Source organism: Canis lupus, chromosome 17, assembly GCF_003254725.2.
Source record: "Canis lupus dingo isolate Sandy chromosome 17, ASM325472v2, whole genome shotgun sequence".
NCBI classification, from domain to species: domain Eukaryota; kingdom Metazoa; phylum Chordata; class Mammalia; order Carnivora; family Canidae; genus Canis; species Canis lupus.
In genome coordinates, this window is record NC_064259.1 from 7,172,118 (window position 1) to 7,186,850 (window position 14,733).

At 50.4% G+C, this 14,733-nt stretch overlaps 1 long non-coding RNA gene across 1 annotated transcript; it reads right to left on the reverse strand.

Annotated features, from left to right (window-relative positions):
* Positions 1-8,338: 8,338 nt before the first annotated feature.
* On the reverse strand, positions 8,339-12,212 carry LOC125752848 (uncharacterized). Its single transcript, XR_007403302.1, has 2 exons — positions 12,141-12,212; positions 8,339-8,945 (listed from the first exon to the last, which is right to left on the reverse strand). It is a non-coding gene; the product is annotated as an uncharacterized LOC125752848 (long non-coding RNA).
* Between the last annotated feature and the right edge of the window lie 2,521 nt (positions 12,213-14,733).

Genomic DNA, 14,733 nt, shown 5'->3' on the forward strand with positions numbered 1-14,733 from the left:
TCCAGTGGCCTGGAGGGGACATTTGCATATTGTACCCGTGTTCATAGCGGCGTCATCCACAGCAGTCTGAAGGTGGAAGCAACCCAAGTGTCCATCGATGGACAAGTGGATAATCAGTATGTGCTGTGTACATGGGATATTATCCAGCCGTAGAAAGGAGGGAAATTCTAACATGTGCTATGACATGGATGAACCTTGAGGACATGGTGCTAATGAGCCAGTCACAAAAGGATAAGTACTGCCACGATGTCCTTTGACAGATGAATGGACAAAGAAGATGTGGTCTATACACAATGGAATATTACTCGGCCATCAGAAAGGACGGATCCCCACCATTTGCTTCGGTGTGGATGGAACTGGAGGGTATGATGCTGAGTGACGTAAGTCAATTGGAGAAGGACAATCATCATATGGTTTCACTCATATGGGGAATATAAGATATAGTGAAAGGGATTATATGGGAAATGAGGAGAACTGAGTAAGAAAAATTAGAGAGGGAGACAAACCATGAGACACTCCTAACTCTGGGAAACAAATGGTGGTGGAGCAGGTTGTGGGCAGGGGGATGGGGTGACTGGGGGACAGGCACTGAGGAGGGCACTTGATGGAATGAGCACTGGGTGTTACACTATATGCTGGCAAATTGAATTTAAATAAAAACAATGTAAAAAAATTAATAGATAAAAGAAAAAAATAATTTTTTAAAAAGAGACAAATACTGTATGATTCTGCTTGTGTGTGGTACCTAGAGTCAAATTCATAGAGACGGAGAACAGAAGGGTGGTTGCCAGGGCCTGGGGGTGGAGAGGGAGCCATTATCTTCGTGGGGGACAGAGTTTCAGTTTGGGAAGATGACGAGGTCCGGGAGATGGGTGGGTTGCACAATAATGTGAATGCCCTTAATGCCACTGAATGTGCACTTAAAAATGACTAAGACAGTCAATTTTACATTAGATACATCTTACCACAAGAAAAGCAAAACACAACAGTGCTTGGGTGGGGATCTGAGAGCATAGAAGGTGCTAGAAATCAGAGTAACGGACGAGGCAGCAGCCAGCGCCCCCAGGAGACAGGTTCTAGTACCAAATACCCGTGGTGAGGATGGGCTGAATCATTAATAACCCAGCAAGTGCTGGGCACATCTTACCACACGCATCTGCTGCCTGTTGAACCCAGGACACGCCACCCTCCGGGGGCCCCAGACCCCGGGAGGCAGCGCCGACGAGGATGGAGGGCAGAGCCAAGGGCGTTCCAGGCCGTGGGGGCCGCCAAGGATACAGCAGGGCTCCCTGCGCGGTTTTCTTTTCTTTCTTTCTTTCTTTTTTTTTTTTTGCTATTCCCATTAGGCCCCCATCAATAGCGAAAGTAATTTCGGGTTCGGCGGAGAAGAATGCCCTCAATCACCCAGCGCCTATCATTTCCAGTAATGACTGTGTTCTGCTCACTGCGCTGCGAGATGCCCCGAAGCACTTATTTGCTCCAACTCTCAAGCAGCTGCTGGGGGGGCCGTGGGAGCTCCTGTTCCGGAGATCGTGGTCCGGGCCTCTCCGTCTCCTGCAGGAATGTCGCTGTCCCTGCTGGGCTGACCGGGGCCTGCGTCGGGCTCTGTGTCTCCAGGCACCTGCTCGGCCTGGCGGGTTGGAGGCTGGCTGTCACCTGTGGCCTCCCTCTGTGGGGAGGCTGTTAATCAGGATGATGATGACGAAGACGGTGACAGCCCCTTCAACATGCACGGCCCTTTACAGTTTATGCCTCACGTCCCCAATCGATATCTCATTTCATCTTCCCAGCCACCCTGGGGTTTTAAGGATTATCTGTATTTTCCAGGCGAGGGGCATGAAATGCCTCACCCAAGTGGTCATCAGTACAGATGACATTCCCCTCTGACGTGACCGACCCCAGGACAGAGTTCCCCCCCCATCACAAACAGGGTCAGAGACTCTGACTCAAGGACATGCCTCGTTGTTCTCCATAAAAAGGTGTCACAGAGGTGTCCCTGCCTGCCTCGTGGACATGGTGGGAGGGCCTAGTGACACGGGAGACGGGACAGGGACTCAGGAAACTGAGGGGTCATGAGTCTGGTGTGGTCAGGACCGCTGTGGTTATGCCTCACTTTGTTGGCACCCTCTGCCTCTGCCTCAGAGTAAATTCGGATACTGTGAGTCATCCTTATGTAGGGAAACGGGCTGGGGCCCAGGATCACCACAGCGATGGGGCAATTCACATTAGTTATAAAGGGATAAAAAGGAGGGACCCCCTCTGAGATACAATCAAGTGAGCTTCAAGTAGGAGCTGGTGTCATGGAGGGAGCCCCGCAGAGTTAATGGTGGGGCGACTGATTGAGGCCCTTGGGGGAGGAGGCTGGATGAAGTGGGTTAGTAAGCTGAGGTTGCCTGGTCGCTGGGCCCAGCCTGTGCCGTCCTTGAGGGCTGGGGGTCAGCAGACCTGGTGACATTATGTGCACGACCACAAGAGCTGGAGTCATCCCACAGTTTCCTTGGGCTTCCAGGAACTTGGTTAAGTATGACTAAGTCGGTGCCCTTGACTCATGCCTGACATAAATCTGGGGCTGGGGTGAGCAGAGAAGGAAGAGTCACCAAAGGCTCCTGAATCCAGGGCCTGGGGAAAGGCATTCTTAGCTCAACCAGACCGTCTTCCTCTTTGGGAGACCCGCTCCTTACCCACTCGCAGCCCTCATCCTTGGTTCAGGGTGGACCTCATGCTCCCTTGCCCTGACATATTCCAAAGGTGGGCATGAACCAGGTCTGGCCAACTGTAGGTCCCATGCTCTGGGTGGGGAGGGAAGGGACCCAAGCTGGAAAGCTGGCCCCTTGGCTGGAGCTGCTGGGGACAAGGCACGTCTTTCCTCCGGGATATGGAGGTGGTGAGTAAAAGGCTGCAGGTGCCCGTGGGCCCCCTTGCCCTCTCGTGGGCTCTGAGCTGAGGAACAGAAGCAGCTGGCAGGAGAGCAGCTGACAGAGGAACGGCCAGCCTAAGGACATCCCTCACTGGAGCCCCTCATCCAGCAGCGTCCGAACCCAACGACCCCCCTGGACTTAGCGTCGTGAACCAACACACTCCCTTCCCTCTTGGAGCTCCATGGTGCTGAGTTCCTGTCATTAGTGCCCAAGACTGTTCCAACTAAAAATATACCAGGTATTTTAACTTCTTTAAACCTAGTTCTAAATTATGTATTGCTCCTTTAAATATAATCATTAGTGGTTGGTAATAATTTATCTTCGGGTCTTTTAATAAAATGTTCTGTGTTGTAGAAAACCCTAATTGAGTGGAGAAGCATTTAATAAAGGCAGCTTTCTTTGCTACGACAAGCCTCGGGAGGCCTAGCTTGCCAAGAAGGTGGTCATTGCAGGGGCCTTCGGGGAAGTGGATCTCCTTGGGGGGCCGGCCCTGCAGGTAGGGTGATGGCCAGTGAGGTGGTGGGACTCAGGGAGGCCCAACGGGGAGGCAGTGGTCCCCACTCAGTAGGAGGAGAGGGGACGGATGCAGCTCCATGGATCAGGGGTCTGAGCCTCGGGATGCCTGAGCTCAGCCTCCTGATCCACTGGGTCATTTCATGCTCAACAGCAAGGCTACCACAAATGTCATTGTCCCCATCTTGCTGCCCAGAAACAGAGGCTCGGCCCCTGCTGATGTCTTCAGCTAGTCAGTGGCAAAGTAGGGACTCAAAGCCTAGTCTCCCCATCCTCTGGCAGATGCCCTTGTGGATTAGGAGGACAACTGTCATCTCCTTGGAAGCAGCTGGAAATGGATTGCTGGCCCCAGTCTACAGATGGTCACACTGAGGACCAGAGGATTAGGGGCCTTGCCCAAGGGACTGAGGACATCCCTGGGGTCCCACATTCCTATATGCTTCATTGGGTCTCCTCCCAAGGATATGTTAAGCTCCAACTCCTGGGACCTTATGTGGAAATTGGACTTTGGCAGATGTAATCAAAGTGAGATGAAGGTCTTATTGGAATGGGGCCCTAACCCCAAACTGAGTTAGGAACAGATGGGGCTAGGCAGGAAAAGATAAGAGAAAGGCCGAGAGTCAGGCTCCCATAGATCCCAAAGACCCCGAAAGGCCCAGAGTCACGCTCCTACCCATCCCAAGGAAGCAGAGATAAGGCAGCAAAAACAGAGAAAAAACTAAAAATAATAAATAAACCTGGCTCCCTAGCTCCAAAATGTTAGGGAATATCTTCCTTTGATGGATACCAAGAACCTACCATATGTCGACCACTCAAGACAGCACCAAGAATCTCAAGGCCACAAGCTGCCTGGTCAAGTTTTCAATAACAGAGCAGCCTAAAAAACCTTCAGTGGCAAAACAAAACAAAACCAAACCAAAAAACCTTCAGTGGCAACCCTGTCAGGACCCCTCTCACTCCTGAGAGCTCTGTCTATATTCTCACTTAACAAACTTCTATCGCTGTGCTCGCTTCGGCAGCACATATACTTCTATCGCTTTACTCACTCTCCTTTGTCCGCAAGATTCACCTTTCGACTCCGTGAGATAAGAACCTAGCTCTCCCATATCAAAATGACTGGTGTCCTTATAAGAAGAGGAAAGAGACACAGATGCACAAAGGGATGGCCATGTGGTGACAGAGGCAGACGTTAGGGTGACCCTGCCACAGCCAGGAGCGCCGGGGCCACCAGCAGCTGGAAGAGGCCAGAAGGATCCTCTCTGAGAGGAAGCACAGCCTTGCTGACATCTTGAGTTTGGATTTCAGGTTTCCAGAACCGTGAACCAGTGCATCTGGGTGGTTTGAAGCCACCCAGGGTGTGGCGCTTCATTAAGGCAGCCCTGGGCAACTCGCACACTTGGTACGCTGGACATGACCTGGCCACCAGGGATGTGCAGCTGGTCTGCTTGGAGAGAAGCAAGGCAAGTGAGGGAGGGGTGTGTGGGTTGGAGGTGACCGGGTCATGGAAACCACAGAGCGCCTTTAGCTGTGGCCTGGCTCAGTGAGGCTCAGCCCACGAGGAGGAGGAGGAGGTAGTCGCACCAGCCCACTGCAGAGCTGCCCCCTTGCCCCCGGGGCTCTGTAGCCCTGGGAGCCAGGAGCACAGGATGCTCTCAGAAGGGGAGGTTGTGACACCAAGAAAAACTCAGATGTTCGGTAAACAGACTTCCATGCACAGTGCAGACTGCATTCAAGGCTGGTTTACACCGAGGGGCGAGGGGCACTGGGCAGGGAGACAAGGCCCCCTGCTGGGTGAAGCAGCGGGGGCGGGGGGCTAGGATGGCCCTTCTACAGCTTTGCTGTACAGTGGTCGCGGGGTCACTGGGCGCTGTGGGGAGTGCAGCATCTCAGGCCTCACCCTGGTCCTCCTGGGCCAGAATCTGTGTTGTAACCAGTTCCATATGCTGGAGAGGCCGCACGCTTAGCGGTGTGGTGAGAATCAGTGAGGTTGCCCGGTACAAATAAATCATCAAATTTGGATGTCCTGGGAAGCAGGGGCAATTATTAGTGCTGATTTTTTTTTAAGATTTTATTTATTGATTCACAAGAGACACAGAGAGAGAGGCAGACACAGGCAGAGGGAGAAGCAGGCTCCATGCAGGGAGCCCGACGTGGGACTCGATCCCGGGACTCCAGTATCGCGCCCTGGGCCAAAGGCAGGGGCTAAACCGCTGAGCCACCCAGGAATCCCCCATATTTTTTTTTAAAGATTTTATTTATTGATTCACAAGAGACACAGAGAGAGAGGCAGAGACCCAGGCAGCGGGAGAAGCGGGCTCCCTACAGGGAGCCTGATGTGGGACTCGATCCCAGGACCCCGGGATGACGACCTGAGCCCAAGGCTGATGCTCAACCACTGAGCCACCCAGGTGCCCCTATTAGTGTTGATCTTTGAAGGAATTCACTGAGGTAGGGACAAGGAGGGGCTCAGTGATGTTTCCCAGGTCCCACGGCCGGGAGGTGGTGGCTCAGAGCCCTTGGCTCCCAGGCCTGGCCCTTCTCACTGCCGCCCTCCGCGGGCCCTGGCTCGGGACCACCGTGCAGCAGCTATGGTGCACCCTGGCCCTCTGCTGAGGAGTCATTGCCCCGGGCTCACACCAAACTGGGAGGCAGGCCCCAGCACCAAACTTTCTCTTTGTTCTGTGTGCCCAGCTCTGTGTTGTGTCCCAGACACCATGTGCCATCTTGTCCTCAGACATCAGAGAGACAGATGGTGCATGACCATCGAAATTTCTGGGCTGGGGTTCCGGTTCAGAGCAGGATCTCTGACTTAGCCCAGATGAGGAGGAGTGGGCACATGGAGCAGGCCACCCGAGTCATATGAGTAAGATGCCCTCAGCGCTGTCTGACATGCTAAAGAGGGACGAACACGCATGATGACCAGACAGAGAGTAGCTAAAATCCTGATTATGGTATAAATTAAGAAGTGGCTCTCCTTAGCTCTGAATTTCCCAAGTGGACACCCCGGGCAGTGAGGCCTTTACTCTGTCAGGGGCTATGGCTGATGCTCCCCACAAATGGGGCTCCATTTGGTTCTCACAACCCCGGGCGTAGGGGGTCCCGCCTCCCCTCCATCAACGAGTGAGGACATGGACTCAGGTTAAGTCGCTTGGGCAGGCCTAACAGTATAAAGTGACGGAACCAGATTCGGGCCCAGGCCTGCGGGACTCCAAAGCTTGGTGTGCCCCCATCCTCACCCCGTGTCTATCCCCACTGGGGCCTGGGGCAGAGTTAGGGTGCCCACAGCCTTCTCACGGTGACCCCCTTGATCTAAGGAGGAGGTTGGAGGCTTCCATCCTTGCTTCCTACCATGCCCGGGGGCCGGTCCAGTGTCATTTCACGGGGTCCTAGTCTCTCCCTCTCTCAGTGCTACATTAAGAGACTTGTTTAAAGTCCACTCTGCTGGGCTCAAAGCGTGAGCATTTGAACATGGTGTCCTCTGGAAGGACCTATGTTCCTGAAGTCTCGCCGAGCCCTGGTCCCCAGGAAACGGCCCCCCTTCCTGTTCCCTCCCCCCACCTGCCGTTACCTGCTGTTGTTCTGTTCCAAGGCCAAATGCCCCTTGTCCGCAGCCCACTCTGGCTACCTTGCTGGAGGCCACTGTCCCCAGACACCGGGAGGCCCCTCCCATCCCCCCTGCTGACCTGCGTCCTGTCTTTTTTGCTCCATTGGGCATCCCCCTTGTGGGCTCTCCCCGCGCCCCTGCTCTGCCCCTGTGAGCACGGCCAGGACACAGCAGCCATGAGGACCTGACCAGGTTTGCCCGACCTTGTGTCACCCCCTGGGTATCCCCATCCCGTGAAGGTTAGTCAAGGGATGGCTGGAAGCCCAGGTGGGCTGCTCCTGGGCCTGACCTCACAGCCTCAACTGTGCCTCTGGATTGAATGGCTGGGTGACGCGAGGCACGGCCCTGAACTTTGCAAGCCTCTGAAACACCGTTTGTGACCCAGAAGCTTCTGAAATATTAAAATCTCGTTAGCTCCTGAGCTCCTCCAGGGTTGCAGAGTCTATGACTTCCTCTGGTCTCAAAAGTCAATTCTGGATCGTGGCCGTTCACTTCTCTTTGCAGGGTGAGACTGGGCTGGGAGCAGATACCCCTCCTGGTCGCCGCTACCTCCCCTCAGCCCTTGGCTACCGGGTGAGGGGTCTCCAGGCCCTCCCTGAGCCACCCCGGCTGCTCACTCGGCCACAGCACCCTGCACACCGTTCTGGAGCAGCAGGAACTCACACAGTGGGTGCAGCTCTGATCCCCCTGACCCAGGGGACCCTGGGGTCAGCGGACCCAGGCTCCGTGGGCCTTGTCTCTTGCCCAAAGTTCTCTGATTTGGGGGTTTTGCCAGCATTCCACAAATCACTCAAATGAGGTATTCCAGTTACATTCTGCTGTGTAAGAAATTGCCCTGGGGTGCCTGGGTGGCTCAGTGGTTGAGCATCTGCCTTCGGCTCAGGGCGTGATCCTGGGGTCCTGGGACTGAGTCCTATATCGGGCTCCCCGTGAGGAACCTGCTTCTCCCTCTGCCTGTGTCTCTGCCCCTCTCTCTGTGTCTCTCATGAATAAATAAATCTTAAAAAAAAAAAAAAAAAAGATAGGGGATCCCTGGGTGGCTCAGTGGTTTGGCACCTGCCTTTGGCCCAGGGCGTGATCCTGGAGTCCTGGGATCAAGTCCCACGTCGGGCTCCTGGTGCATGGAGCCTGCTTCTCCTTCCTCCTGTGTCTCTGCCTCTCTCTCTCTCTCTCTCTCTCTCTCTCACTCTATCTGTCTATCATAAATAAATAAATAAAAATAAATCTTAAAAAAAATATATCATTAACAGTAAATTAAACAAAAAAAGATAGAAAGAAATCACCCTAAATGTAGCAGCCCAGAAAATGTCACCAATCTTTTTATTGTCTCTCATGGCTTCTGTGGGGTCGGGGATTTGGGAAGGGTCCAGCTGAAAGATCCTAACTCAGGATCTCATGTGGCTGCCATCAGACACGCTTCGAGTCGGAGCAGCACGAGCTGAAGGCCTTGGGGACCAACCAGGCATCACTTTCTTGAAGTCTCAGGGGCTCTTCTTACAGTCTCTCTCTCTCTCTCTCTCTCTCTCTCTCTCTCTCTCTCTCTCTTTCAAGCTGATTTGGGCTTCCTTACAACATGGCAGCCCCACGGTAGTCCAGCTGCTTGTATGTATGGCGGCTGAAGGCTTCACAGCTAATATCCCAGTGACTGAAGTGGAAGCCAGTGAGGGGGATGGTTGGGGGGATAGGGGCTGAGGTAGGTATGCTCTGCAAGGTGAGCTTGAGCACAAGGTGGCCTCCTGGACAGGCCACTTGGCCTCTGGCCTGTCAGCAGCGTCCCGGGTTAGCCGTCACTGGCCGCTCCACTGGGGGTGCGATGGCGTGTGTCCCGTCAGCCCCACCAAGCTCTCTTTCTCCTACTCCCGGGCCCTGCAACACGGCTCCAGCTGTCACCATGGACCTTTTTGTCTTTACTTTTCATTGAAGTGAGCGAGAAAAGTACATACATCGTAAGCGCAGAAGTAAACACTATTCTGGTTTTCAATGCATTTGCTTCATTTTGCCTGTTTTTTAAACTTAAATGGACTCATAGTGTATATTCTTTCTACGCATGCACCCCTCTGTCTGGATTCTTCCACCAACATTACGTCTGTGGGCTTCAGCTGTACCGCTGCATAGGATTCTAGTCCCCACGTGCTCACGGCTGTGAAGTCCCTCGCACGATTGTGGTGCTGTTCATTTATCCATTCTACTCTTTTTCTTTTTAAAGATTTTATGTATTTATTCGTGAGAGACACACAGAGAGAGACAGAGAGAGAGAGAGAGAGACAGAGGCAGAAGGAGAGGCAGGCTACTTGTGAGGAGCCCATTGCGAGACTCGATCCCAGAACCCCGGGATTATGGCCTACCCCAAAAGTAGATGCTCAACCACTGAGCCACCCAGGCACCCCTCTACTCTTCTATTTTTGATGGCATCTGCGTCATTTTGCTTCTTGGTTAATACAAAGAGTGCTGCTAAGAACATTCCAGTGCATATTTTCGGTACACAAGTGTACACATCTGTGTTGGGTATAAACACAGGAGCCTGTTGGGAGCAGAGGTAGTCACGTATTTCAGAAAGGTCTCCAAGGATCTGTAAAGATGAATCTTTTCACCTAGAATCCCTCACACTAGCGAGAGAGTGAGCAGAGCTTGCTGGGTCATGCACCAAGGCCAGCCTTCACCTCAACCCTGAGAAGCTTTGGAGAAACCCCAGCTATTGGACTCTCTGCACCTGGGCAGCCTCTGGGCAGACAGGGCTGCCTGCTGCCAGAACCCTACACACTACTGCTTCCTGTGGGCCAAGTCACCCTTTGAGGTGATGGGGGAGTGGATGTTTTGATTACAGGTTAATAATTAACCGTTGTCACGGTGAGGACAGAAGCCACAAGAGAGCAGGACTGGGACGCTCAAAGCTCTGTTTCTCACATCTGCCTAGAGAAATGTGTGTTCATGTGTGTGTATGTTTAGAAGAATGCGTCATAGGGATTGGAGGGTGGGCAGCTTGCAACTGTGGAGGCTGGGTAAGCAGTCTCTGGAAGGCTGTTATCCTTGCAGCTGATGCTGGAGCCTGAAGTCCCCAAGACAGGCAGGGAGGGAGGGAATTGAAGTCCCCAGGACATAAAGGTGGGAGAGAAGTAGACATCAAGAAAGGAGAGGAAGAACAAGTGGAACCATCGAGCGGAGCTGGAGCCCACAAGGATGGATTCAGATGTGCATCAGTTCTGTTGCCTCTGACCTTGGGGTGTGGGTATCCCCCAGCAGTGGCACCCTCCTCATACAGCCAAGTACACACAGCTGCTTTCTTCATTTCCTTTCTTTTCTTAATTGGTTTCTTAATGTCCTTTCCAAATTGGCCATTGGTAGTGGATAGCAACATAACTGTTTTTATGTGTTGATTTTGTGTCCTCCTACTTTGTTGAACTCATTTATTAGTTCTGATAGTTCTGATAGGGTTGTGTGTGTGTGTGTGTGTTTGTGTGTGTGTGTGTGTGAAATCTTTAGGATATCATCTGCAAACAGAGATCATTTTACTTCTTCCTTTCTAATTTGGATGCCCTTTATTTCTTTCTCTTGCCCAAATTTTCTGGACAGAACTTCTAGTACATATGTTGCACAGACATGTAAAGGTGGACATCCTTGCGCTGTTCCTGATGTTAGAGAGAAAGCTTTCAGCCCTCCACCACTGAATATGGTATTTCTGGTGGGTTTTCCATCCGTGGCTTTTATTATGTTGAGGTACTTTCTTTATATTCCTACTTTACTGGGTGTTTTTTATCATGAATGGGTATTGTATTTTATCAAATGGTTTTTCTGCGTTGATTAAGAAGTCATGTGGCTCCCCCACTTTCTTCTGTTGATGTGGTTTATCTCAGTGATCAGTTTTTATATGTCAAACCATCCTTGCATTCTAGCAAGAAATCCCATTTGGCTATGCTTAATTTATTTATTTTTATTATTTTTAAAAATTTTATTTATTTATTCATGAGAGACACACAGAGAGATAGAGACACAGGCAGAGGGAGAAGCAGGTTCCCTGCAAGGGAGCCCTATGCAGGACTTGATCCCAGGACCCCAGGATCCTGAATCATGACCTAAACCAAAGGCAGATGCTCAACCGCTGAGCCACCCAGGCATCTCTGGCCAGGTTTAATTTAGTTTGCTAGTATTTTATTGAGGATTTTTGTATCAATAGTGATGCAGGGATACCTTTTCTTGTAATGTCTTCATCTGGCTTTGCCATCAGGGCAGTGCTAGCCTCATAGAGTGACTTAGGCAGCATTCCCTCTTCATTTTTTTTGGGAAAGGTTTGGGAAGGATTGGTATGCATTATTCTCTAAATATTTGATGGGATTTACCAGGGAAGCCATTAGATCCAGGGAATTTTTTTTTTTTTTTGTCAGATGTTGATTACTGATTCAATCTCCTTACTAGTTTTAGATCTACTCAGCTTTTCTCTTTCTTTGTGATTCAGTCTTGGTAGGCTCCATGTTTCTAGGGATTGCATCTAGGTTGTCTTCTTTGTTTCATTTACAAGTGTTCATAGTACTTTTTATAATCCTTTCTATTTCTATAGGATCAGTAGTAATGTCCCCAGTTTCCTTTCTGATTTTTGTAATTTGAGCTTTCTCTTTTCTGTTTAAGTCATCCTAACTAAAAGTGTGTCTGTTTTGTTGGCATTTTTCAAGAACTTACTTTTGATTTTTAAAAAAATTTCTGATTTTTTCTCTTCTCTATTTCACTTATCTCAGCTCTGATCTTTATTATTTCTTTCTTTCTGCTAGCTTTGGATTTAGTTTGTCCTTCTTCTAGTTCCTTAAGCTGTAAAGTTAGGTTGTTGATTTGAGATTTTCTTTTTTTTTTTTTAAGGTAAGCATATATAGCTATAAAAGTCCCCCCGACTACTACTTTTGCTGCATCCCACAAATTTTGGTATGTTGCATTTTTTGTGTTCATTTGTCTCTAAGTATTTTCTGATTTCCCTTATTATTTATTCTTTGACTCATTGGTACCTTAAGGCTGTGGTATTTAATTTCCACTACTTCCCGAATTTTCTGGGTTTTCCTATTGTTCTTGATTTCTAAATTCATCCTGTTGTGGTCAGAGAAGATACTTTGTATGATACTTACCTTTTGAAGTCTGTTGACATTTCCTCTGCCATCTGGCATATGGCCCACTCTAGAGAATGTCCTGTGTGCACTTGAGAAGAATGTGGGTTCTGTTGCTGGGCACAATGTTCTGTGATGTTGTTAGATCTACTTGGTTTATTGTGCTGTTCAAGTTCTCTAGCTCCCTATTTATTTTCTTCTATCTATGAGAGTGGGATACTGAAGTCTCTATTAGGGTAGAATAAATATATGTTTTGGGGAGACACAATTCAACCCATAACCCCTCCCTCCAACTATAGCCATGTCAAAATGCTTAAGACCTGCAAATATCTTGTGTGACGTGGTACAAGGGACTTTGTAAGTGTGATTAAATTAAGGGTCTTGAGATTGGAAGATCATCCTGGGTTTATCGGGTACATCCAAAGCAATCACAACAATCCCTATAAATAAGAGAGAGACAGGAGGCTCAGAGTCAGAGAAAGAGATGAGAGGACAGAATTGGAGGTCAGGGGGCACCTGGGTGGCTCAGTGATCGAGTGTCTGCCTTTGGCTCAGGTCATAATCCCAATGTCCTGGGATCAAGTCCCGCATTGGGGTCCCTGAAGGGAGTCTGCTTCTCCCTCTTCCTATGTCTCTGTCTCTCTTTGTGTGTCTATCATGAATGCATAATAAAATCTTTAAAAAAAAAATAATCAGAGGTCAGAGTGACACAGGGCACAAGCCAAGATCCAGGGCAAACACTAAAAGCTGGAAAGGCAAGGAAACAGACTCTCCCCTAGAACCTCCAGAAAGAACACAGCCCTGCTGACCCACTGCAGCCTGCTACCTTCCAGAACTCGATGAGAATAAACTTGTGTTGTTTTAAGCCACTACATTTGTGGTGATTTGTCACCACAGCCTGTGGAAGCTGGTACAGTGCCCATAGCACCAAGGGTCTCTTGGGTATGGAACAACCAGAGCCCTGAGGAGGCCCTCCATTCTTGAACCCCAAATGCAGACTCTGAGGGGTTCTCTATGACCTAGGGAAGGTTACTCCCTCTCCTCTGCCCCTCTGTCATCTGTCTGTAAATGAGGGTGTGGAACCACATCCATCATTTCTAGATTCTGTAACTCCCAGACCCTAACATCCTCTTCAGATGGGACCCACAGAGAGTCACCAATTTCCCGTGATAAGAAGGAGGGACATTTACAAAGATAAGCAACTGCCCTCCACTCTCCCATCATCTCATGAACGAGGGGACGTGATCACACACTGCAGCACGAAGGCCGGGACGTCACAGTGGACACTCTCAGCTTTAGGAAAACCTCAGCCCACAGACATAGTTCTCCCTTTGTTGCAGGCCACCGTCTCTCACAGACTGTAGAGCAGGACTTCTAGTCAGGCCTCCTGATGGCATCGCCCAACCAGAGCCAGCTCCTAACTGGCTTTCTCCCGGCTCCAGGAGAGACGTCAGCTTGTTACATCCCCTCGCCTCCATCAGATTCCATCACGCCCTCTGAACTGTGAGATCCAGTCAAGGCCACCAATCTTAAATGGAATCCCATCAAGACCCGTTACCTGGGACACCTGGGTGACTCAGTGGCTGAGCATCTGCCTTTGGCTCAGGTCATGATCTCAGAGTCCTGAGATCGAGTCCCACATCAGGCTCTCTGCAGGGAGTCTTCTTCTCTTTCTGCCTATGTCTCTACCTCTCTCTGTGTGTCTCTCATGAATAAATAAATAAAATGTTTAATAATAAAAAAAAGACCCATTCACCTGAGTGTGGGGGAGGAAGGGGAGCTGAAGACACAGAGCCTGTATACTTGGCATGTGCTCCCACGCCCTCTGCTAGCCTGAGAATCTGGAAGCACTGCTGTCATCTTCCAGAGTGTAGACTTTTTGTCTCCCCAGGTTCTTTCTTTAAACTCACCTTAATGTGCCCCCTTGATGTCAGAGGCAGGACCTGGTAGCATCACTGGCTGTGCTAAGCCTTCCATCTGCCTTTCAGCTGGGCCCTTTCTGCCCCTATTCTTGATGACTCCATGCTATGTGGTGTCCTCTCAGCTTCCCTCGTGAGGAAAGCTTTTACTGTTTTTTGTCTTTAGTGGGACCCCAGTTTTAGGGCATAGGCTTTGCGACTCTGTTTTGACAACTAGGAAGCTTCCCTCCAGCTGTGTTGTGTGCCCACCAAGAGAAGGCATACAAGTGTCCTCCGGGCAAGGAGATGGTGTGGTGAGAGCCCATGGTGAGAGCCCAGGGTGAGGTGGGGGGAGTTTTGCAAGCTGCTTGTTCAAATGTGGTGACTTGGTGGGAGAATCTACACCACCGGAATTGGAACAACTACCCACCAGGCACCTGGCCCCATTTACAGTGATGGGGCTCCTGTAACCCTGGGCCTTCCTCATTTAGCTCAGCGGGTTTCAGTTCTGGCTCACAATGCAGTTGCCCGCACAATCCTTACCCCCACCCCAAATCAACTACATCTGGGACTAAGCTCTGTGCATGGGTCATTTTTTTTTTTTTTAGATTTTGTTTATTTATTCATGAGAGACACAGAGAGAGAGGCAGAGACACAGGCAGAGGGAGAAGCAGGCTCCACATGGAGAGTCTGATGTGGGGTTCGATCCCAGGAAC